We start from the raw sequence: 19,590 nt of genomic DNA, 5'->3' as shown, positions 1-19,590 counted from the left end.
TTCTGAGCTAGGGAAAAGTAAGCCAGCCATTCCTCCAGCCCTTTAAGTGATATCAGTTGGAAAGCAAATACGGATATTCAGGCTAGGACTGAACTTTGAATTAGAATCCAGTCTCGGAATTGGAAATAATCAGCAACCTCTGAATTCTGGATTTGCACAATACACGTTTTGGGCAAATGCTCGAACGTAAAATCGACGTTTCGGGCAAAAGCCCTTCATCAGGAATACAGGCAGAGAGCCTGAAGGGTGGAGAGATAATTTAGAGGAGAGTGGGGCTGGGGAGAAAGTAGCATAGAGTACAATAGGTGAGTGGGGGAGGGGATGAAGGTGATAGGTCAGGGAGGAGGGTGGAGTGGATACGTGGAAAAGAAGATAGGCAAGTAGGACAAGTCATGGGGACAGTGCTGAGCTGGAAGTTTGGAACTGGGGTGAGGTGGGGGAAGGGGAAATGAGGAAATTGTTGAAGTCCACATTGATGCCCTGGGGTTGAAGTGTTCTGAGGCGGAAGATGAAGCATTCTTCCTCCAGGTGTCTGGTAGTGAGGGAGGCAGCGGTGAAGAAGGCCCAGGACCTCCTTGTCCTCGGCAGAGTGGGAGGGGGAGTTGAAATGTTGGGCCACAGGGTGGTGTGGTTGATTGGTACAGATGTCCCAGAGATGTTCCCGAAAGCGCTGTGCTAGGAGGTGTCCAGTCTCTCCAATGTAGAGGAGACCGCATCGGGAGCAAAGGTTACAATAAGTGATATTGGTGGATGTGCAGGTAAAACATTGATGGATGTGGAAGGCTCCTTTAGGGCCTTGGATGGAGGTGAGGGAGGAGGTGTGGGAGCAGGTTTTGCAATTCCTGCGGTGGCAGGGGAAGATGCCAGGATGGGAGGGTGGGTCATAGGGGGGGGCATGGATCTGACCAGGTAGTCACAGAGGAAACAGTCTTTGCGGAAGGTGGAAAGGGGTGGGGAGGGAAATATATCGCTGGTGGTGAGGTCTGTTTGGAGGTGGCGGAAATGTTGGCAGATGATTTTGACAGGAATTAAGCTTGTACTCTGTAATGTACAACTAGTATTGGTTAGTTTTAACCAGCAATTCTGAAAGTGACTTTTGGCACTGCTTGGAAAAGGCCTGGAAGACTTTTCCATTCATGCGGAACTGTTCGATGCAGGAGTGTTCTTCCTGGCCTTATGAATCAGCTGTAGACTGCTGGTGGTGCTATCTTTACTGCTTCTTCCAGTCACCAGGTACCTGTTCAAGTGTTGCCCAGCTTCTAATTAAAATGATCTTTTAAAAGTGCAGCCAAAAAGTAGAATATCAGATACTAACCTTGAAGTAGTTTGGAGAGTGTATTGAGAGACTATACACCCACCTTTCCTCTAATTCCTCCTCACCTTCCACAGTCACACAGCATAGCTTTTGAAAAGGCAAACCAGCCTAACAGATAGATATTGCTTGCAGCTAAACCTAAAAAGTCATATACCTGATTTTGTTACTGATGGGTGTAATGTTATATATTAGCTAATTTCTAATATATTTTTCTGACTGCTTATCTATGATTTATTAAACATCTTTTCTTCATCTGTGTTGCATCCACAAAACTGGCTGCTTTTTTTTGTCAACCTCCATTTCAATGTATTACATGTTCAACTATCCAATTGTACTGATCACATGGTAATTAAATAATTTGGCCACATGGTGGCACTATATTATCTTATCCCAAAGACTACCAAAATGTTTTCTGAAAATTTTGCTTCACAAACATCTTCAAATGCTGTTTATTACATGTGTGTGAGTAAAATTCTATTGTAGTTTTTATTTTCTGCTCATTAACCTACAGAAAAAGGTATCAAGCTCAGAGAAAATTTCCTAATGTTAGCTTACTTTTTGAAACAAGACTAATGTTCGAATCAGCTGATTATTTCATGTGTTTTATTGAAGTTCAGCAAAGGTTAGCCTGAGGGCCAACACTTTGAGATGGACAAAGATACATGCAGATGAAGTTTCTTTCCTCTTTAATAAAGTGCAATTAAATAGCAAGAACATGATACATTTGTTACGTCTTTAATGTAATGAAACATTCTGAGATGCTTTATATAATCATTACAGAAAGCCATGTTTCACCAGGCCACATAGAAAATGTTAGATCAGATGATGTAAAGCTTGATCAAAGAGGCAGAAGAAGGAAAATGAAGGTAGCAGACCAGAGAACAATAAAGTCAGAATTCCAGAACCTGGGCCCTACACAATTGAAGGCATGGCCACCAATGGTACGGCATTTACAATTGGGAATTCAGATATGATGGAGTGTTGTTATCTCAAAGAGTTGTGGGGTTTGAGGAAGTGAGGTGTAGAGGTGAGCAAGGTCATAGAGAGATATACAAATAAGGATGAGGTTTAAAAATCTGAATACTGCCTGAGCAGGAACCAATGCGGGTCAGGGGACATGACTGAAAGGAAGATGCTGGAGAAGCACAGCATCTGAGAAGCAGGAAAATTTATGTTTTGGGTAAAAGCCCTTCATCAGGAAGGGCTTCTTGGCCTGGAATATGTGTAGTTTCTCAGGGCCAGAGGAAGAGATTCTGCTCGAGTGCTGCAGGTTCAACACAGTGGACGTGTGCTGGTGGGGGAGGAACCGTGGGCGTTGTGTTGCGAGTCGTCGGAGCTGCTGGAGACCATTGCTGGATTGTGATTGGATGTTGGAGGATCGTTTGGTTGTGCTGATCTGCTCTTGGTGTATCTTTATGCTGGCTTCGGCCTAATGCCAATTCAGGTACCAGCCAACCTCAGAGCTATGGCCTTAGCAGCTGCTTGCAGCCCTGGCCAGAGCATTCGCAACACAGTCAGGGTGGCTGTGAAGAAGGTGGAGGAGCACACACCAGTGGATCGGATGGTGTTTGTAGAGAAAGTTCTGCTGGAATGCTGCAGCAGTGGATGTGTATTGCCTGCTGTTTTCTGCTCGGATCCGCTGTCCGTGCACAGACTCGTGTGCATCTGTGACCAGTTCGAACGGGCCTCGGGGGCCAAGGTAAACCGAGGCAAGAGCGAGGCCATGCTCTTCGGGAACTGGGCCGACCAATCCTCTATCCCCTTCACCGTCAGGACTGACCACCTGAAGGTGCTGGGTATTTGGTTTGGGGGGGCTGGGGCGTGCGCCAAGACCTGGGAGGAGCGGATCAGCAAGATGAGACAGAAACTAGGCAGATGGGGGCAACGGTCGCTCTCCATCGCGGGAAAAAACCTGGTCATCAGGTGTGAGGTACTCTCAGTATTGCTATATGTGGCACAGGTCTGGCCTATCCCCAGGACCTGTGCCGCCGCAGTCACCCGGGCCATCTTCCAATTCATTTGGAGATCAAAGATGGACCGGGTCCGAAGAGACTCTATGTACAAAGACCGGTGCAATGGGGGAAAAAACACGCCCAATGCCACCCTCACCCTGATGGCCACCTTTGTGTGTGGCTGCATCAAGCTGTGCGTGGATCCCCGGTACGCAAACACCAAATGTCACTACGTACTGAGGTTCTACCTGTCCCCGGTGTTGCGAAGGATGGGTCTGGCCTCGCTGCCGCGGAACGCTCCGAGTAGTTGGACCGTTCCGTATCACCTGTCCTTCGTGGAGAAATTTATAAGGAAAAACACCTTTGACCACAAGTCCATCAGGAAGTGGTCAGCACGTAGCGTCCTTGAGACCCTTCGGGAAAAGGAGAGGGCGGATCCTGTCGAGCGGTTCCCTGAGCAGACTGTCAAAGCCATTTGGCAGAATGCCTCATCGCCAGAACTTTCCAACAAGCACCAAGACGTGGCTTGGCTGGTGGTGAGAAGGGCTCTGCCTGTGAGATCCTTTATGCATGCCCGGACTCTCTGCCGCACCGCACGCTGCCCTCGAAGTGGCTGCGGGGGGGACGAGACTGTCACACACCTCCTTCTGGAATGTGCCTATGCAGAGGAAGTCTGGAGAGGAATGCAGTGGTGCTTGTCGAGGTTCGTCCCGAGCAGCGCCGTGACGCGGGACTCCGTGCTCTACGGCCTGTTCCCCGGGACTCACACCGAGACGAACATTAACTGCGCCTGGAGGATCATCAACTCGGTGAAGGACGCTCTCTGGGCGGTCCGAAACCTGTTGATCTTCCAGCTGAAGGAGTTGACCCCGACCGAGTGTTGCAGACTGGCACATTCCAAGGTCCAAGACTACGTGTTGAGGGACGCGCTGAAGCTTGGGGCAGCTGCCGCCAAGGCGCGGTGGGGAAAGACCACCGTGTAAGATCGGCCTGCCGAAAGAAGAACAGGGGGCCCATACAGAAGTTTTTTTGGGCTCTGCTGATGCCTCAGCCAAATATATGTATATATACAAGATTGAAAAAAATGCACAGGATTGTAAAGGACAAGAATAAAGTCGAATCTGTGTTTGTAAATATGGACATATGTATGGCATGATCCAATGTACAGACCATCAAATCATTTATGAATAAAGTATATTTTTGAAATAAAAAAAAAAAAATTGCCTGCTGTTTTCTGCTCGGATCCGCTGTCCGTGCACAGACTCGTGTGCATCTGTGACCAGTTCGAACGGGCCTCGGGGGCCAAGGTAAACCGAGGCAAGAGCGAGGCCATGCTCTTCGGGAACTGGGCCGACCAATCCTCTATCCCCTTCACCGTCAGGACTGACCACCTGAAGGTGCTGGGTATTTGGTTTGGGGGGGCTGGGGCGTGCGCCAAGACCTGGGAGGAGCGGATCAGCAAGATGAGACAGAAACTAGGCAGATGGGGGCAACGGTCGCTCTCCATCGCGGGAAAAAACCTGGTCATCAGGTGTGAGGTACTCTCAGTATTGCTATATGTGGCACAGGTCTGGCCTATCCCCAGGACCTGTGCCGCCGCAGTCACCCGGGCCATCTTCCAATTCATTTGGAGATCAAAGATGGACCGGGTCCGAAGAGACTCTATGTACAAAGACCGGTGCAATGGGGGAAAAAACACGCCCAATGCCACCCTCACCCTGATGGCCACCTTTGTGTGTGGCTGCATCAAGCTGTGCGTGGATCCCCGGTACGCAAACACCAAATGTCACTACGTACTGAGGTTCTACCTGTCCCCGGTGTTGCGAAGGATGGGTCTGGCCTCGCTGCCGCGGAACGCTCCGAGTAGTTGGACCGTTCCGTATCACCTGTCCTTCGTGGAGAAATTTATAAGGAAAAACACCTTTGACCACAAGTCCATCAGGAAGTGGTCAGCACGTAGCGTCCTTGAGACCCTTCGGGAAAAGGAGAGGGCGGATCCTGTCGAGCGGTTCCCTGAGCAGACTGTCAAAGCCATTTGGCAGAATGCCTCATCGCCAGAACTTTCCAACAAGCACCAAGACGTGGCTTGGCTGGTGGTGAGAAGGGCTCTGCCTGTGAGATCCTTTATGCATGCCCGGACTCTCTGCCGCACCGCACGCTGCCCTCGAAGTGGCTGCGGGGGGGACGAGACTGTCACACACCTCCTTCTGGAATGTGCCTATGCAGAGGAAGTCTGGAGAGGAATGCAGTGGTGCTTGTCGAGGTTCGTCCCGAGCAGCGCCGTGACGCGGGACTCCGTGCTCTACGGCCTGTTCCCCGGGACTCACACCGAGACGAACATTAACTGCGCCTGGAGGATCATCAACTCGGTGAAGGACGCTCTCTGGGCGGTCCGAAACCTGTTGATCTTCCAGCTGAAGGAGTTGACCCCGACCGAGTGTTGCAGACTGGCACATTCCAAGGTCCAAGACTACGTGTTGAGGGACGCGCTGAAGCTTGGGGCAGCTGCCGCCAAGGCGCGGTGGGGAAAGACCACTGTGTAAGATCGGCCTGCCGAAAGAAGAACAGGGGGCCCATACAGACGTTTTTTTGGGCTCTGCTGATGCCTCAGCCAAATATATGTATATATACAAGATTGAAAAATGCACAGGATTGTAAAGGACAAGGATAAAGTCGAATCTGTGTTTGTAAATATGGACATATGTATGGCATGATCCAATGTACAGACCATCAAATCTTTTTATGAATAAAGTATATTTTTGAAATTAAAAAAAAAAAAAATTGCCTGCTGTACCGGGCAGGAAGATCTCTGAGAGTCTCGCACTCCTCAGGGATACGATCGCCTACGTGCAGGACAGGGGGGTGGACACCTGCCTCATCAGCCTGGACCAGGAGAAAGCCTTTGACAGGATATCGCATACATATATGAGGGATGTCCTCTCCAAAATGGGCTTTGGGGAGGGAATCGGAAATTGGATCAGACTGCTCTACACCAACATTGTCAGTGCAGTCTCAATCAATGGGTGGGAATCAGATAGCTTCCCTGTAAGATCTGGAGTCAGGCAGGGATGCCCCCTCTCACCCGCCTTGTTTGTGTGTTGCATAGAGCCATTTGCCGAATCCATCAGGAAGGATGCGAGCCTGAGAGGGGTGACTATTCCTGGCAGCGGGGGCCTGCAGGTTAAGGCCTCCCTGTACATGGATGACGTCGCTGTTTTCTGCTCGGATCCGCTGTCCGTGCACAGACTCGTGTGCATCTGCGACCAGTTCGAACGGGCCTCGGGGGCCAAGGTAAACCGAGGCAAGAGTGAGGCCATGCTCTTCGGGAACTGGGCCGACCAATCCTCTATCCCCTTCACTGTCAGGACTGACCACCTGAAGGTGCTGGGTATTTGGTTCGGGGGGGCTGGGGCGTGCGCCAAGACCTGGGAGGAGTGGATCAGGAAGATGAGACAGAAACTAGGCAGATGGGGGCAACGGTCGCTCTCCATCGCGGGAAAAAACCTGGTCATCAGGTGTGAGGTCCTCTCAGTATTGCTATATGTGGCACAGGTCTGGCCTATCCCCAGGACCTGTGCCGCCGCAGTCACCCGGGCCATCTTCCAATTCATTTGGAGATCAAAGATGGACCGGGTCCGAAGAGACTCTATGTACAAAGACCGGTGCAATGGGGGAAAAAACACGCCCAATGCCACCCTCACCCTGATGGCCACCTTTGTGTGTGGCTGCATCAAGCTGTGCGTGGATCCCCGGTACGCAAACACCAAGTGTCACTACGTACTGAGGTTCTACCTGTCCCCGGTGTTGCGAAGGATGGGCCTGGCCTCGCTGCCGCGGAACGCTCCGAGTAGTTGGACCGTTCCGTATCACCTGTCCTTCGTGGAGAAATTTATGAGGAAAAACACCTTTGACCACAAGTCCATCAGGAAGTGGTCAGCACGTAGCGTCCTTGAGACCCTTCGGGAAAAGGAGAGGGCGGATCCTGTCGAGCGGTTCCCTGAGCAGACTGTCAAAGCCATTTGGCAGAATGCCTCATCGCCAGAACTTTCCAACAAGCACCAAGACGTGGCTTGGCTGGTGGTGAGAAGGGCTCTGCCCGTGAGATCCTTTATGCACGCCCGGACTCTCTGCCGCACCGCACGCTGCCCTCGAAGTGGCTGCGGGGGGGACGAGACTGTCACACACCTCCTTCTGGAATGTGCCTATGCAGAGGAAGTCTGGAGAGGAATGCAGTGGTGCTTGTCGAGGTTCGTCCCGAGCAGCGCCGTGACGCGGGACTCCGTGCTCTACGGCCTGTTCCCCGGGACTCACACCGAGACGAACATTAACTGCGCCTGGAGGATCATCAACTCGGTGAAGGACGCTCTCTGGGCGGTCCGAAACCTGTTGATCTTCCAGCTGAAGGAGTTGACCCCGACCGAGTGTTGCAGACTGGCACATTCCAAGGTCCAAGACTACGTGTTGAGGGACGCGCTGAAGCTTGGGGCAGCTGCCGCCAAGGCGCGGTGGGGAAAGACCACTGTGTAAGATCGGCCTGCCTAAAGAAGAACAGGGGGCCCATACAGATGTTTTTTTCGGGCTCTGCTGATGCCTCAGCCAAATATATGTACAAGATTGAAAAATGCACAGGATTGTAAATGACATTGATAAATTCGAATCTGTGTTTGGAAATGTGGACATATGTATGGCATGATCAAATGTACAGACCATCAAATCTTTTTATGAATAAAGTATATTTTTGAAATAAAAAAAAATTGCCTGCAGGATTGATCAAGTGTCTGTTCTTATCAGGACAGGTGTCAAGTTGCGAGTCATCAGAGCTAGTGAAGAGAACATCGTTGGATCGTGATTGGACGTTGGAGGATCGTTTGGTTGTGCTGACCTGCTCTTGGTGGATCTTCATGCTGGCTTCGGCCTAACGCCAATTCAGGGACCAGCCAACCTCAGAGCTATGGCCTCGACAGCTGCCCGCAGCCCTGGGCAGAGGGTTCGAAACACAGTCAGGGTGACTGTGAAGAAGATTGAGGATCGTACGCCACTCGACCGCACCCTGTTTATCAAGAAGGTCCTGTTGGGATGCTGTGGGTTTGCTGCTGCGGACGTGTACTGCCTGCAGGATTTCCCTGGGGCAGGCTACTTTGATGTGACCTTCAGAAGCGTGAAGCAGTGCGAACAGCTCCTGAAGGTCTTCAAGGAGAAGGAAGGGGAGCCGCTGTTTTCCATCTTGTCAGCGACCCCATTGTGTGTGCTTCCTGCACAGAGGAATCGGGTTGTTACAATCCATATGTACAACCTTTACGTTCCAGCGGCTGATATCCTGACCTTCCTGGAAAGGTACGTCCAAGTTGAGGGAGAAGCCACTGATGTGATCGACCCCTTTGGGATCTGGACCAGTAAGCGGCAGGTCAGGGTAACTCTGAGGGCCGATGATAGTGGGAACATCCTCCACCCACCCTCGAGCTTCGCAATCGGAGGGAGCAGAGGCTACCTGACATATGCAGGGCAGCCGAAAGTGTGCCGAACCTGCGGGAAGTCGGGACACGTGGCAGCGGATTGCAAAGTGACCATCTGCAGGAACTGCAAACAGGAGGGTCACTTGACTAAGGACTGCCAGGAAGAAAAGAGCTGCAACCTGTGCGGAGAGGCGGGCCACATGTATAAGACCTGCCCAAGACGAGGAGCCGCCACCTACGCACAGATGGCCGGAGGTGGCAACACGAGCCGCGGACCGATTAAGACCAGCAAGGTACCACAAAACAGCACGGGAACGGTGTCTGGAGGCACCCAGAAGGAAGGGCAGGCTGTAGTGGAGCAGACGTCAGACAGCGGGGAGATGCAGCAGCCGATCCAAGCTCCTTCAAGACAGACGGAGGAAATGGAAGAGGAGGGATCAAAGGAGGCAGAGGATTAGATTACTGTCAAAAGCAGGAAGAGGAAACCTCCCAAAGCCACCCAGCGAAGGGGGAAGCGACACCTACACGATGAGGATACAGGCAGCTCTTCCGACGGTGAAGACGAGCACAAAGAGGAAGAGACAGAGCGCTGTGGGGAAAAAGGAGGGCAGCACCGCCCAAGCAGGAAAAGACGATGAGGGGATGGGTAAAGGCCTCCCCCGACCTGGTGAGAACCAAGAGGTACCCACCGGCCCACAGCTCCAGGAAACTGGGAGCAGCGGTCCTGTGACAGCCCCGCTGTCAGATGGAGAACGGGGCGATGCGGACCCTGGGCCTGACCCGAAGACACCAGAGCGGGGAAACGTGGAGCCGGACAGCTACCTCAGCCCTGGGAGGGTCCAGCAGTTTGCCGTCACCACGGGGATGCACGCAGCTACCCCAGAGAGGCAAGACCAGCAGCAAATGGACAGTGTCAACCTTGTAAACTGTTAAAATGCGGATAAAAATTGCCACCATCAATGTGTGTAGCATCAAATCAGCTACGCGATGTGTTTCTATGATGGCCTTCCTGGCCAACGTTAAAGCCGACGTCCTGTTTCTGCAGGAGTGTGGGATACCGCACCTCAGCAGCTACAGGAGATGGTCGCGCTTGTGGGCCCATGGGCCGTCAGTTTGGTCGGGGGGCAATGATAGCCGTGCCTCCGGCCTGTTGAGAGGAGGCAACTTCACCATCTCTGAGGTTAAGGAGGTGGTGGGCGGGCGCCTCCTCGTCGCTGACGTCATGTACAGGAATGCTCCCCTGAGACTGATTAATGTGTACGCCCCAGTGGGTAAGAGTGAATGGTTGGCCGTCCTGCAGCAGCTTCCACTGTTGCTGGCTACGTCCAGGCCGGTCATTCTGGCCGGAGACTTCAACTGCATCATTGATGCAGATGGACGATCCAGTGGGGGGGACAGTAAACTGGACACCACGTCCAGCGCCTGATGGAAACGGTAAAAGATGCCAAGCTGCACGATGTCTTCAGCACCCCTGCAGATGGAGCGCAGCGTAGATACACCTGGTCACGGGCAGACGGGTCTATCCGCTCAAGGATAGAATACCTGTTTGTGTCCCGAACGCTCTCGGTCAGATCCACCGCCGTCAAGCCGGTGTTCTTCTCTGACCACTGCCTCCTGCTGGCCGACTGTCACCTACAGGACGAGCAGCGGGCTGGTTAGGGAATGTGGAAGCTGAACACAAAGCTGTTGACCCCGGGAAACATTGAGGAGCCCAAGAAGGACTATGTAGATTGGAGAACCATGAAGCCCCTCTTTGAGTCCCCAGCGGATTGGTGGGAAACAGTAAAAGGGAACATCAAGAGGTTCTTCATCCTCAAAGGTGTTCAGGAGGCGAGAGAGAGACGGGGAAAACTGTCCCAGCTCCAGGAAAGTATGCAGAACCTGCTCCTGCTGCAGACGATGGGGGTGGATGTCACGGAGGACCTCAAGGAGGTGAAGGGCCAGCAAGCCTCACTCTTTGCCTCGGAGGCCTCCAAGATAATCTCCCGGTCCAGGGTCCACTCGGTGGAGCAGGACGAGACGTGCTCACGTTTCTTCTTCCAGAAGGTGCACAAAGAGAGCTCTGTGCTCAGCAGCCTGAAGGAAGAAGATGGCTCGATAACGTCATCTCAGGCTGACGTCATAAGGATCAGTAAATCCTTCTATGCCAGTCTGTATGACGCGAAGCCGACGGACAGCGCGGCCTCCCAGTCGTTCCTGTCCTCTATCACAGAGGTCTTAGACGACAGAACATGTGAGAGGCTGGAGCAGCCACTATCTCTGGACAAGCTGACAAAGGCCCTCAAGTCCTTCGAAAAGAATAAAACTCCCGGAAGCGATGGCTTACCGGTCGAGCTCTATTCCGCTCTGTGGGACTTGATTGGCCAGGACCTGCTGGAGGTGTATGTCAGTGTGCTTCGGGCAGGTACCATGAGTGAATCCATGAGGAAAGGCATCATCACCCTCATCTACAAGCGGAAGGGGGAGAGGGAGGAACTCAAAAATTGGAGACCAATCTCACTGTTGAATGCGGATTACAAAATTCTGTCAAAGGTAATCGCCAACCGGGTCAGGTCTGCTCTGGGGTCGGTGATTCACCCTGACCAAACCTGTGCTGTGCCGGGCAGGAAGATCGCTGAGATCTCGCACTACTCAGGGATATGATCGTCTATGTGCAGGACAGAGGGTTGGACACCTGCCTGATCAGCCTGGACCAGGAGAAAGCCTTTGACAGGATGTCACACAGGTATATGAGAGATGTTCTCTCCAAAATCGGCTTTGGGGAGGGAATCTGCAATTGGATCAGACTGCTCTACACCAACATTGTCAGTGTAGTCTCAATCAATGGGTGGGAATCAGATAGCTTCCCAGTCAGATCTGGAGTCAGGCAGGGTTGCCCTCTCTCTCCAGTCTTGTTTGTGTGCTGCATAGAGCCATTTGCCAAGTCCATCAGGAAGGATGTGAGCCTGAGAGGGGTGACTATTCCTGACAGCGGGGCCCCTGCAGGTTAAGGATGACGTCGCCGTTTTCTGCTCTGATCCGCTGTCCGTGCGCAGACTCATGTGCATATGTGACCAGTTCGAACGACCTCGGGGGCCAAGGTAAACCGAGGCAAGAGTGAGGCCATGCTCTTCGGGAACTGGGCCGACCAATCCTCGATCCCCTTCACCGTCAGGACCGACCACCTGAAGGTGCTGGGTATTTGGTTTGGGGGGGCTAGGGCGTGTGCCAAGTCTTGGGAGGAGCGTATCAGCAAAGTGAGGCAGAAACTGGGCAGATGGAAGCTACGGTCGCTATACATCGTGGGGAAAAAACCTGGTCATCCGGTGTGAGGCACTGTCATTGCTGTTATATGTATATGTGGCACGGGTCTGGCCTATTCCCAGAACCTGTGCCGCTGCAGTCACCCGTGCCATCTTCCAGTTTATATGGAGGTCAAAGATGGACCGGGTCCGAAGGGACTCGCTGTACAAAGATCTGGGCAACGGGGGAAAAAATACACCCAAGGCCACCCTCGCCCTGATGGCCACCTTTGTGTGTGGTTGCATCAAGCTGTGCGTGGATCCCCGGTACGCAAACACCAAGTGTCACTATGTACTGAGGTTCTACTTGTCCCCGGTGTTGCGAAGGATGGGTCTGGCCTCGCTGCCGCGGAACGCTCAGAGTAGTTGGACCGTTCCGTACCACCTGTCCTTCGTGGAGAAGTTTATGAAGAAAAACACCTTTGACCCCAAGTCCGTCAGGAAGTGGTCAGCACGTCGTGTCCTTGAGACCCTTCGGGAAAAGGAGAGGTCGGATCCTATCCAGCGGTTCCCTGAGCAGACTGTCAAAGCCATTTGGCAGAATGCCTCATCGCCAGAACTTTCCAACAAGCACCAAGACATGGCTTGACTGGTGGTGAGAAGGGCTCTGCCTGTGAGATCCTTTATGTATGCCCGGACTCTCAGCCGCACTGCATGCTGCCCTCGAAGTGGCTGCGGGGGGGACGAGACTGTCACACACCTCCTTCTGGAATGTGCCTACGCAGAAGAAGTCTGGAGAGGAATGCAGTGGTGCTTGTCGAGGTTCGTCCCGAGCAGCGCCGTGACGTGGGACTCCGTGCTGTACGGTCTGTTCCCCGGGACGCACACCGAGACGAACATCAACTGTGCCTGGAGGATCATCAACTCAGTGAAGGACGCTCTCTGGGCGGTCCGAAACCTGTTGATCTTCCAGCTGAAGGAGTTGTGGTGAAAGTGAGGACTGCAGATGCTGGAGATCAGAGTTAAGATTAGAGTGGTGCTGGAAAAGCACAGCAGGTCAGTCAGCATCCGAGGATCAGGAAAATCAACATTTCAGGCAAAAGCTTTTTTTTAATTTCAAAAATATACTTTATTCATAAAATACTTTGATGATCTGTACAACTGGACGTGCCATACATATGTAAACATTCCATTTGTTTGCATACCAAAAACAGAGTAATCATTCCTATTTACAGGTCTGTACGATTACATTTTTAGCTGAGGCGTCAGCAGAGCCCAAATAACTGCGCGGGCCCCCTGTTCTTCTTTAGGCAGGCAGACATTACACGATGGTCTTTCCCCACCGCGCCTTGGCGGCAGCTGCCCCAAGCTGAGTGTTGCAGACTGGCACATTCCAAGGTCCAGGACTACGTGTTGAGGTACGCGCTGAAGCTTGGGGCAGCTGCCGCCAAGGCACGGTTGAGAAAGACCATCGTGTAACATCTGCCTGCCTAAAGAAGAACAGGGGGCCCGCGCAGTTATTTGGGCTCTGCTGACGCCTCAGCTAAAAATGTAATCGTACAGACCTGTAAATAGGAATGATTACTCTGTTTTTGGTATGCAAACAAATGGAATGTTTACATATGTATGGCATGTCCAGTTGTACAGATCATCAAAGTATTTTATGAATAAAGTATATTTTTGAAATTAAAAGAAAGCTTTTGCCTGAAATGTTGATTTTCCTGCTCCTCGGATGCTGACTGACCTGCTCTGCTTTTCCAGCACCACTCTAATCTTAACTCTGATCTCCAGCATCTGCAGTCCTCACTTTCACCACAACTGCGAGGAAACCAGGATTGGCTGAGAGTTAGATGTAGGTGGCAGAATTTTGTGTTATCTCAAGTTTATGGAAAGTATACTGTGAGAGACCACCAGGACTGTGTTGGAATAATCAAATCAAAAATATAGACTGGCATTTTATAGAAGAAAAGCTGAAATCAGACAGTGTTACAGAGGGGGACTAGGCAATCTGAGGGATGGTGTGATGTAGAAGCTCACCTTGGGGTCAAATGTGACCAAGGTAGCTAACAGAGAAGCATAAAAGGATTCAATGTAAGTTTAATACTGAAAACAAATTGAACCTCCCAGAGAAATGGGTAACTAATGAAGTTTACAGGCTTGAAAGAGTGAGTGGCTGGAGAGTGAAAAGTGAGTCAGTGCAGACTAGGCTTCATATTACAGGAGTTGAGCAAGTCAATGAATAGGGAAGAGGACAGAAAGTGATGAAGTTTAAGAGGATATTACAAAAAAAGTAAGAGACATGATGGCAACAAGGAAATGGAAAGAGACATTGATGATTTGTGAGGGAATGGGAAGGAAGGCACTGTTGACCACTACTTCCTTTGGATTTCCAGTTCAGATTTAGTCTGAATCTATTAATGATACTTTTCCTTGTGACACCATACATACCAAAAAGAAAAAAAATCAGAGGGAAAAGGAGAATGTAGAGTATGGACGGAAAATAAAGAGCTTTAAGGGGAGAGAGAGAAGTAAAAAACAGGAAGTCAGTGACTGAAGCAGAAGTAGAGTGGCAGTGAGAGAGGGCATGGCAGTGTGGCATTAGAGGCAGTTGAGATAGAACCATGTTGTGCAAGCCAGGTCAGACAATGACTGATCATCAAGTTGTGCATAAATTTGCTAGGACATCATTTGCCATTTGTTTGTTTTCACCCATTTCTGTCATGCCTGCAGATATCAGTGTTTCTTTTCTGTCTCCTTATCAGGACCTAGCCAGCTTTCAACTTTGTGTCTCCTCATAAAACTCATAAATACTTGAATGCCCATAAATGTTGTTCTGTTTTGTTCAATGGAACAATATTAAATCTTTGAAAGACAGGTGTCCCAGCCAATTTTGTGCTTCCTTCTGTAACTGCTCCAAACAGTGGCTGTTGTCTTGCTCCTCAGTGCCAGTTGTTGCTCCAGCCTGCAGCTCAGTTTGTGCCTCCAATGTAGCCACCTTAGGGCAAGATATTTTAACTGTGCTGCTGTGTTCAATGTCTCAAAACGTTAGCTTGGTCTCTCCATGGATGCTGCCTGGCCCACTGTGATCTCCATTTGCTGTTTTCATTACTTTTAATGTTGTTCAATCATCTTCTGTTCCTCAGCCTCTACTCATCAACCCTCAATCTTATACCAGACTCGTCTTTTCCGTTTGGCGATACTCTCATGCTTCCTAACCTTTAACCTATAATCCATTCCCAAAACCTTTAACCACATTTTACTTTCTGTTTGAACCATTTTCCTCGTCATCTAACTCTGCCTAGTTATTCTCGTTTATGGGATCTATGTTCCTCCTCCTTTTCCTTCTCTCCCTCAGGCCTCTTCTAGTCTTCAATTACTCAATTCTGTCACAACCCCATTTTCATTATATTGCCAGTTTCAATCTTATTTAAACTAAAGGCTGTGCTTGTTATTGACTTCCTTAATACAATGACGTAGCACTTATACTTTAAAACTCTTATTTGTAGTGTCACTTGCTTTCTATCAATCTTTGCTATTGCATGCCAGGTGTCATGTTACAATTTACCACACATCCTCATCTCAATGCATTCATCACAGGAGACCTCTGATGTGTGTAGACACCTAGGCAGATATAAAGCAGGTAGGATTATGGGTTCCACTAACAGAAGGGAAAGAAAGTCAGAAAATGCTGAAAATTCTTCGTAGGTTATGGCACCATTTGAGGAGAGGAACAGTTACTTGGTGAATACCTAGAGCTTTGAAAAGGAAAGGCAGTGGGAGGCAAAAATTCAGTCTCTCAATAATGGGTTTAGGTTACCACTCATGAAAAGCTCAAGAGAACCCAGCTTTGTTGTAAGTTCTCAGAACCTTTCAGGGTGGTTAGATTTTCCATATTTCATGATTGGGAATGTCTTTTGCATTAATTAGCCTGTTATGAACATTCATTAACACCCAAGGCCCACTTGAATTATCTTAATGGCCTCAATCCTTTGGCTTCAAGCCAAAATAAAAAACAAACATCTTCAGTTACTTGGCTGCTCCATTACCAATGACTTCTTTGCACAAATATTTACATTGTTAGTGGGTCAAGTGTTTCCATGTTGAGTATCTTAAAAGGAGATTCAGCTTGAAAGGTTGTTTTTAGTGGTTGTACCCTCGTCACATGCAAGCCTTGGGTGAAAACCCATCAAATGTGTATGTCCTGTAAATTTTGATGTCAGCAGCATGTGTTTGTGCTACTGTATGTTGTAGCTCCTTTCATGTTTTCCATGTGAACCCTGACAGGTATAAGAAGTCATAGCATTGAAGTGCAAGTTGTGCTATGTTAGTAACAGCCTTAAAGTGACATCTGATGAGGATGCTTGGCACCCAATGAACTTTGTAACAATGACAGCCTGACAAAGTTATCTCACACTGATAGGAGCATGAAGCATTCAACAGACAGAGTCAGGGCACAGTAGATCATTCATCCCATTATGGCACTAAAGCTGGGTTCTCTTGAGTTTTTCATGAGTGGTAACCTCTACAGCCACCTCTGTCCAGGCTCTTGTCATCAACTGAGGTGACCTTTCGTTACCATACATAGACAGTAGATTTGGATCAGCTCAGGCTGGAGGGCCGAAGGACCTGTTCCTGGGCTGTAAATTTTCTTTGTTCTTTGAACAGGGCTTCCTTTCTGTCCTTGACATCCTTCCACAGAACTGCTAAAGTTAATGCTACTTTTTGCTAAATCTGTGATATCTCCGGAGTGGGTAGGATGAAAAGGCTGTGATACTCCTACTCAGTTTGATCTGGATGCCTTTTAAATATGGAATTGAGATGCTGGAACCCTGAAGGTTCCAAGGGGCAGAACATCACGCCCAATCGCCCACAAAATGTGGTGTTTGACCTGTGCTTGAATCTATAATGAGCTGCTCCTATGTGCAAGTCTCTCCTGCTTTGCAGTCATCTCCAATTTTAGCCTTAAAATAAGCAACTTATGCTCAATGTTTCGGGTCCGTGATCTTTCCTCAGTATTGTTTTTCAGTATAGAAAGTGAGTTTGACCAAAATCATGTGGACAAAAAAGGGAGGAAGAGTGAAATAGAAAGAAATAGCAGTGGGGATAAAGAGAGAGAGAGAGAAAAGTAAGAGGGAACAAAACTTGGTTAGAAGTAGCAACTCTTTTTCATCAAGAAAGATATGATTTAAATCTTCCAGTTGTATCACAGGCTTGGTTAGCTGTTTCATTCTGTCACTCATAAAACCTAAATTTAGCCAGTAAACGTCTGTAATAGCACTCAGCAGTACCTAGAATGTGGAGAAAAATGAAGCTAATTTTGATAATGGAGTTTCTAATAAGACCTTTATGAGCAGGATAATCAGACTTTCTTGGTTTTGATAATGCAGTCTATCTTCACTAAGCTTCCAAGTCCAATCTGTGATGCAGACAGCATACACCTGTTCTTGTACAAATTACTCACTAGGTCAACACTTTTGGTCCACAATGCAAACTGAAGCCCATTGACATTTGAAGCTTATTTTTTTCTAAGAAATGCTAAATGGATTTGTTATTTATAGGAGTTACTAGTAATCCAAAGATTGAAAAAGAATTGAAGCCCCTGTCAGTCAAGCTTTGCATTGACCTGTTTTTACAAATCCATTGTCATTTGTATCTACTTTCTGACCTCGGATCCCAACTTCTTTTTCATGTCCTGCAAATAAGAGATATTTATTTACATGATTGCATATCCACTATGAACTAAAATATATTCTGTGGTTAGTAAGGTGTTCTATCCAAGATATTAAGTTATAATATAATTGGCTGGCCATATAACTTAGGAACAAGGAACAAAGGTAAGCCAATTGGCCCCTTGAGCCTCCTCTGCCCATCAATGAGATCATGGCTAATGTGATTTTAATTTAGTTTAACCTCAGCTCTTGGAATAATGTTACCTTTTGGAAACAACACTTTGGGAAACAAAAGACACTGGCTAGAGCAACAGCAATCATACATTTGCAAGGAACAAAGCACTTGGATGAAGATATCAAATCTATAAGACTTTCAAGGAGATGTCACACAAGCCAGTTTGTGGGGGAAAAATATACTGGATTTGAATGCAGGGTCTGAGATAATTTGCTTCAAAAACAACAACTTTTGCTCTTTCTCTTCCCCCTTCCTCCCTTACCCCACCTTCTTTTTCTCTTCACCCCTTTCTCTCTCGTTCTCTCTCTTCACCCCCCCTCTCTCTCTCCCCCCCTTGTCTCTCACTGTCCCCCTTCTTTCTTCTCCATCTTCTCTGTCTCTCTTCCCCCCCACTTGCCCCCCTTTCTCACCACCAACTTCGTCCCCCCCCCACCCCCCACCCCACCACCCCACCACTCTTACTATAGTGACAGATAGATAGGATAGTGAAGAAGGCATTTGGTATGCTTTCCTTTATTGGTCAGAGCATTGAGTATGAGAGTTGGGAGATCATGTTGTGGCTGCAGAGGTAATTCGTTAGGCCACCTTTGGAATATTGTATGCAATTCTGGTCTCCTTCCTATCGGAAGGATGTTGTGAAACTTGAAAGGATTCAGAAAATATTTACAAGAATGTTGCCAGGATTAGAGGGTTTGAGCTATAGGGAGAGGCTGAATAGGCTGGGCTGTTTCCCTGGAGCGTCGGAGGCTGAGGGGTGATCTTATAGAAGTTTATAAAATTATGAGGGGCATGGATAGGATAAATAGACAAAGTCTTTTCCCTGGGGTGGGGGAGTCCAGAACTAGGGGGCATAGATTTAAGGTGAGAGGGGACAGATATAAAAGGGACCTAAGGGGCAACATTTTTACACAGAGTGTGGTGCGTGTATGGAATGAGCTGCCAGAGAAAGTGATGGAGGCTGGTACAATTGCAGTATTCATAAGGCATCTGGATGAGTATCTGAATAGGAAGGGTTTAGAGGGGTACCGACCAAGTCCTGGCAAATGGAACTAGATTAATTTAGGATATCTGGTTAGCATGGACGAGTTGGACCGAAGGATCTGTTTCTGTGCTGCACATTTCTACGACACTTACCCCTCTCTCCCACCTTCCCTTTTCTCTTTCTTCTCCCCCTTCTCTCTCTCTCTCCCCCCTTTCTCTCTCTTTAACCTCCAACTCTCTCTCTCTTCCCCCCCTTCTCTCTCTCTCTCCCCCCTTTCTCTCTCTTTAACCTCCAACTCTCTCTCTCTTCCCCCTCTTCCCTTTCTCTCTTGCCCTGCTTCTCTCTCTTTTCTGCACCTTCTCTCACTATTTCCCCATTTCTCCCTCTCCCTTCTTTCTTTTTCTGTCTCCCCTTTTCTCTCTTCCCCTTTTCTCCCTGCTTTTGACTCTTTCCCCCATTTCTATCTCTCTCTCCTACATTCTCTCTCTCTATCCCCTTCCCTCTGTCTCTTCCCATGCTTCGCTCTCTTCTCCCCTTCTCTTTCTCTTTCCCCATTTCTCTGCCTTGCTTCCCCCCTTCTCCCTTTCTCTCTCTTCCCCTTCTCTCAGCCCCCTGATTCTCTCTCTTCCCCTCTTCCCCCTCCTTCCCTTTCTCTCTCTCTTACCCCCTCCTTCCCTCTCTCTCTTCCTGCCCTTCTCCGCCCTACCCCCACTCAGCCCCCTATCCCCCACTGCTTTCTTTCTTTCCCACCCTGGCCTTCTTT

Source organism: Chiloscyllium punctatum, chromosome 24 (assembly GCF_047496795.1).
Source record: "Chiloscyllium punctatum isolate Juve2018m chromosome 24, sChiPun1.3, whole genome shotgun sequence".
In the NCBI taxonomy this organism is placed as follows: Eukaryota; Metazoa; Chordata; class Chondrichthyes; order Orectolobiformes; family Hemiscylliidae; genus Chiloscyllium; species Chiloscyllium punctatum.
This window is presented reverse-complemented; position numbering follows the sequence as displayed.